The sequence below is a fragment of the Mesoplodon mirus genome (assembly GCF_964341445.2).
Source record: "Mesoplodon mirus genome assembly, contig: HAP1_SCAFFOLD_3315, whole genome shotgun sequence".
Taxonomy (NCBI): domain Eukaryota; kingdom Metazoa; phylum Chordata; class Mammalia; order Artiodactyla; family Ziphiidae; genus Mesoplodon; species Mesoplodon mirus.
Genome location: NW_028294040.1, coordinates 20624 through 27420, shown reverse-complemented (window position 1 = coordinate 27420; position 6797 = coordinate 20624). Strand labels below are relative to the sequence as shown.

Here is a 6797-nt window from a genome sequence, read left to right as displayed (position 1 = left end):
TTCTTTAGGTGAAAACAGTCGCAATGCCCGCAAAAAGATGTGTAGGAACTCGAGGATTCAAGGCCGAGTTTTCAACCAACTTGACAAAACTAAGTAAGTTTTTGATAGAGTTTTTTAATTCGCGCATGAAACCATATGCGCATCATTATTTTCCAGACTTAAAACCAAATGTCCCGTTAAGTACGGTGTTCGAATGTACGTAGTTTATAAAGAAGACGATGGTTCCGAGGCCCTCAGAGAACTTACGAGTCAGACAAAAGACGAGTACGTATTTCGTACTTGCTTTTTTTGTTCGGCCATATCTTATGGACATTACCGTTACTGTGTATTTTTCTTCAACGATTTTGTTGTAATGAAAATTTCAGCTTTCCTGAAGAAGAACGTAAATCATTAAGTGCGCCCGTTTACAAGTACCTTATTAAATCTTACGGTGACGTATTTACAAAAGATGGCGCTCTGTTATACGACCGTGCTGCGGTTCTGTTTTCTGCTCTGTGCAAATAAAACTGGTGGAGAGGTATATTCAGTTAATTTTTGTAATGACTGTCGTAGAACATTGCAATTTTTGGTTGTTCAGTTGAAGGAATTCTTCTTACGCGCCAGTGTTTTGCCAAACGCAGATAATTACGCGAATGGAGTTCGTGTAGTAATTGAAAAAGTTCCCGATGACTTCCAGGTTGGTTCTGCTAGATGCGCGCATTGGATGCACAACGTTATAGTTTATTTTATGTACCAGGTAACATCAAACGATATTCTAAAGGCTGTAAGCGTGCGTGATAATTAACGCGACAAATGCATTCTACAGGTTTTAAACCTCTCTGTATCACAACAGGGGTACATGGAGACGTATGTTTAATACAAATATATATAGATATAAGTTTTTCATGTCACAATATTTCAGTTCGAAATGCCTTGCATATAGACATATACACTATCTGTTTGATCATCGAGTATACGGTTTAGGGTAAATGGATGTTTTACGTTTTGTGATTTGTTAAGCGCAAAAGGAAGTGGTGAATGATAGGTTGTTCCGTGAAGTGAAAGCCAAGAATCCGTTGTGCCAGCTAATTCAGTGGAATATGGTATCGATCTATACAGCAGTTCATGTCGGTTCAATACAGATGCTCGACTTTTTGTAGTTGACACAAGTGAACTTTGCAATTGGGTAGTGAAAAAGTTCACTTATAAATATTACAACTGTAAAATAATGAGGGCAACAATGTACCGTATGTATTTGGATAACTTAAGAATAACTTCATTGCATCGATGATACAAGATGGGTGAGTGCATTTACGGTTACTCTTCTACACCATGGTGAGTTCATAACATTTGGGTACAAGATGATGCGTTAATGCTTTACAACATTTCCAATCTTAGTTAACCAAAAGCTAAATGGGCAAGGAGGATTTGGAAGAATGAATAATTTTGCAAGCAGACGACTTCTGGTTTCCTACTGAAAGGAGATATTGCTGTTGCGAGCCTGACCATTTCTAGCGAATATCTTTACGGTTGTTCAGATACTGGAATAAAAAAATACTTAAAGCAGTTTCTAGCCAGCTATGGGGTAAGAACTAGGTCAGCTCTTATGAGGCATTGTATAGATGATGTTAGCACTCTAACTTTATTGAAAGGTATATGAATAAAACGCGAAACATATCAAAGTTTATCGAAAATGAAAGCATTCTCTACGATGTAGAGAATAGCCACTCTACCTGCAAAGATATGAAACATTTATTTTTGTGTCATGTGTTTTTTGCAGAGATAATGAGGTCACAAAGCTCATGGAAGGCAAGTATATGGGAATAGGACTGTCGAAAAGCGTTAAACTTCTTGAAGGCGATAATGGAAAATGCTGTGCATTTGTCGTTGCAGATGGTTTGTATACTAGATTTTACGTGTACTTTTTATTGTGGTTTAATTTTTAAGTTTGACATATTTTAGTAACAAAAAGCGCTTTCCACGCAGACGAGCAAAATTTGTCCGAGAAAATATCACAAACGAAGACTTTTCTCGACCACCCGCCTGGAACATCGAAGTTTTCAGTGCATGTTGCTAATAGACCTTTTATGAATGATGTTCTTCGGCTCATCAAAGGTATGATGCATGGTGTGATATCGTATTTATCATTTGTTAATGCAATAATTTAAGGATTATATGTGAGCACTTTATACGGAAGAAAAAGGATATTTCCAGTCGGTAACCTCGGAACCGCTGTTAGTTCATTAAAGTTGGTTTCGGTCGCGTTGTTTTTTTCTTCTAATTGTTCGTTACTTTTTTTTGCTTTCTAGATTTCAAACTAAAGAAGGAAAGCAGCACACTGTGGAACAATATTTCATGCAGCACTACAATATTCAGCTAAACTATGAGTATTCCCTAATGCAGTTTTCCTATTAATGGGTCTTATTACTTAAATTTTTTGTGACAAATATTTTGTGGCCATTTTCTTTTGTTCAAAAGAATAGTGATTGCCGTTGTTATTTTCTAGGTATCCTGGACTGTTTACCGTGTCAGAACGGCGCAAACCGCATACGTATTATCCGGTTGAAGTACTTTCTGTTGCTCCATCACAGAGAGTTACACAACATTAACAAACTCCTGATTATATTTCAGCTATTATAAGGGTGAGATCTTAAAAGTTTTTGATGTTATTGGGTTTTGTATTCCAGCAGTTATAGGCATCTGCAACGCTTCCACTTCACAGTCTTACTCAGACGAAAGTGATGAAGAATGCCTTAATGATAGGCTCTGAAAATCCTGTTCTTAAAACTGCAGGCATTAATGTTGATAAGGATTTCACGAAGGTGTTTTTTTCGAACTAATACAAGTAGTTCAGTTCTTATTAGTTTCAGTAGTTAAGACCATTTCACAGGGGTTGGGTCGAATACTCGTTTGTCCAACTATTATTTATGAGGATCAACCACGACCCCAGTTGATGTGTGTTTATGTTACTCTCGATTTCTTTTCAATTTCTTGGTATTCTGATCGCCTAAAAAAGATATTATCTCTTAAGGTGCGGAGCTCGGATCGCGCTCGCTTTCTTCAGTCTTCAAAATTGACGAATTGGGCAGTATGTGCGACGTTGACGAAGAACGACTTATGTCGTGTGCAAATTAGGTAGGAGATTTGTGTGTTGTTGTGTTGTAAAAAGTTGAATTCATAATAGCATACTATTCACCAAAAAATATATTGCTCGATTCGTCAACCGTTGTCGATTTCTTGGGATGGAAGTCGGCATAGCCTCCGATATTTTCTATCTTAAACGTTTAAATTATGAAGGACTAAAGGTAGGTTTCTTAATATTTGTTGTTATGTGACGTGCAATTTATTGAAAAAAGGGAAGCAGATTTACTCTTTAAATTTTTTAATATGGGATGCTTAGGAATGGATGCAGCACAGAACGAGAAGAAGCGCCAACTTGTCATGTTCATCACATCCGATGGCATCCACCAGGATGGTCAGTGTCTTGCAACAATACATTGCGTAGGGAACTTGATTTTACATGGCATTTCTCTTTCTCTCTTTTTCTATCTTTCTCTCTCTTTTTTCAGCCGTCTTATACTATGCGTTCATGAATATCTTATTCTAGACGTCATCAAGCTCCTTAAATTGCACTATCAAATCGTTTTTCAATAGATTAAGACAAGCAGGGTCGATGGTGTAATGCGTAGGAATCAAAATCAGACCCTCGATAACGTGATTGCTAAGGTTTTTTCTTTGTTTTTATTGCGTTCTTTCATCATCTTATAGGTATATGGTTTGTATTGTGTAGCTTTATACCTAAAGAGTATCATGCTTAGATTTTCTTTTTAGTGTAAGGAACTGGCTATGCGACAATGCTTTCGTATTCATAGGATTTGAAATTTCTTATCCAAAGCCGTTGTCCAAGTTAGATATTGAGCATGGGGTGAACCATAAGGTTGCTTTCATATTTATGATTTCACTATCTTATGTGGTTTTACCGTTCTGAAGCATATCGCTTAGATGCCTTCAGTTCTTGGTTGGGGAGCAAATTGTTCGAGGAACCTTCAACATTTCATAGCGGGCTACGTTTATGTTGAACCTCTTCGAAGTGATGTGAGTTGTTTTATTTTTAAAATTTTCATTTAACAAGTTGTATGACAGATGATGGGTTCGAAACTGGGCGAGCTTGTCACTGACATTATGGAGAGACACCAAGTGGCAAACTCTGTTGCACATAGGCACGTCATATTCTACTTTTCGGGTATATCCGAGAAACAGTTCAGCCTGGTAATAAAGGATTTAGTTGTTCCTCTTAAGGATTTTATTAACTTTATTGTTTAAGATAGTTGACGTTTATATCCGTGCTATCAGCAACGGTATTTCTTTGCTTTCGAAAGAAAGTAAACCAAACGTGACAGCTTTAGCTGTGTAAAAAGACCACATCGAGCGATTATATAAATCGGTTTGCATGTTTCTTTTTTGGCATGGTAGTAAATAATTTTAAAGTTGAAACTCTTCTTCCTCTTTTCAGGATATTCATGGCAAGCGTGCAGCTGACCAGAACATTCCCGCTGGAACTATTATTGACACAAAGATTGTCTCGCCAGTCATTAACGAATTTTATCTCAACGCACACTCCGCTTTCCACGTCGATTATTAATCGTCGTCTCTGTTTTTGCTTTCTTCTTTTGATAATTGGTGCAAATGAGTAGTTTTATAGGGCACTGTCAAAACACCAAAATACTCGCTTGTGGGTGGCAGATGATAGTCAAATACCACTCGATTTTATCGACCTGACCTATGGTCTCTGTTTTCTACATCAAGTCGTCACTACAACAGTTTCCGTCTCCGTCCCAATTCTTGTTGCAGATCGCTGTGCAAAGAAAGGACACAGTGTATATAGAGCCAATCAGTGAGTTTCGTTATGCCTAGTAATGCAGTTCGAGTTCATTCACTGCATTGTTACACCTTACCTATTATAGAAAGCATCAACATGCTCCTATGGATAGCATGAAAAACTCAAATGATCTGTTAGTCAACCACGGAGATCTTAGGAAAGTCAGATATAGCGCCGAGCCATATTTAATGTCAGGTGTCAATTTGTCAAATTGCTACAAGAGCGTACCATTTCGATACTCGTGCACCATTTTTCCTAAATCAGATACTTATTTCTTCACTCGTCTATTTCATTTTGTTAGTCATCCATATGATTTTTTTTACACGACTAGAATATATATATTCCAAGTTAGAAATAGCTACATCTATATTTGGAAACGCAAATGTTCATTCCTAACCAGTCTTACAAACACTAGGCATTCCTTTTCAGCCTTTTCACTCAAGGTGGTCATCCACTGCAATTTTGTGTTTAGTTACGTCTGTGAACACTTCAACTAGCCGTCATCAGTTCTTCTGTTCATGACCGTTTATCTTTGTCATTGATCTCTGTTCTTCATAAACTTGAAAGCAAGATATTATTCAAAGATTTGAAATAATAGTTTGTTTTGATGTTGTGTTTATTTCATTTCATTAGGTGGTTCACAATTTAGTATTGAATTTGTAGTTTCATTCTTTTTGTGTTTTGTTTTTGGCAAGTTCTTTTTTTTAATTCTGCACTATTATAAATGTTTTAGCGGTTAAATTTGTAAGTATCAAAGCAGTATTTTTGACATATCTAGTTTTACGAATTCATATTTTGATACAGGGCAAATCAAACGGCTCGTAAAGAACTATCGTATGAAACCAACTGTTTCGGAGCAACCAAACAAAATTGGAATGTCGAAGAACTTCGACAAATGAATGCCGCACAAATTTAGTGACAATCAAAACATTGCCGTTTTAAAGTATCGTGGGAACTTCTTCTGGACAACCACCGCGACCCGTTTCTCGATCTTATTATAACGTGTGATGAGAAATAGATTCTCTCTAATAATCAGCAGTGTTGTTATCAGTGGTTTAATGGGGCGAAGCACATCAGGACTTTCCAAGTTTCAAAAGAATCGGTTGCATTGCATTTCCAAGAGTTTTGTGTGCGACATGAAAAATAAGCTGTATACACGTAGAAGTTGATTTGTAATTTATCTCTGGCTTATTTGGCATTAAGGCTTTTCTTCTAAATTAACATATAGGTTACTTATTCAAGTATAAGGATTCATGCATGAGGGCGTTAGCTTTCTTGCGTGTACACTAGTTGCATATTCACGGTAGTTCAGCGAAAATTCTACAATCATGGGAGTTAGGAAGTGGTTACGAGTAACAATGGTGACGGTTAGTCCATCTGAAGATATCTCGGAATGATACGCTTGAATGGAATCAGGTAATCACCAAAGTCAAAGTTGCTGGAGCTGTGAAGTGTATTGGTTAGAACGTTCAGTGATTGAATCCGTCCTTAGTCTTTAGCATGCCACGCGGGTCTTGTAGATGTTATTTGTATGGCTTTTACCTCAAAGTTGGACAATAAAACCTTTATATACGATACGAACTGAATATGTAACATATGTCACCATATTAATGTATAGACACTATACCAACAATTAATAAGATGTTTGACTAACTAATACATTCGATAGTACACATGCTTAAATGGACAATATGCCAATATATGTCATGTATCAATGTGGCTCATTACAAATAAATAATGATAACAATATTTGTATCAGAAAGGTGACGATCTGCTGCGATTGATCGGTAGTTGGTGAGAGAATCACTTGCCCAAAACCGCTCACCCTTTTGCAGGGCCTAGTGGCGGTGCTACTGATGTATGGTTTACCGCTATGCTTTACCATTACTCAACCAAATTGTAACGATAGAGTTGGAGAGACAGAGATAAAACGAGAGTT

General features: G+C 37.0%; 1 long non-coding RNA gene across 1 annotated transcript; it reads left to right on the top strand.

Moving 5' to 3' along the window:
• Window positions 1-4367: 4367 nt before the first annotated feature.
• Window positions 4368-4808, top strand: LOC309798413. The gene is made up of 3 exons (XR_014293116.1): window positions 4368-4423; window positions 4493-4609; window positions 4682-4808. It is a non-coding gene; the product is annotated as an uncharacterized lncRNA (long non-coding RNA).
• The last annotated feature ends 1989 nt before the right edge of the window (window positions 4809-6797 follow it).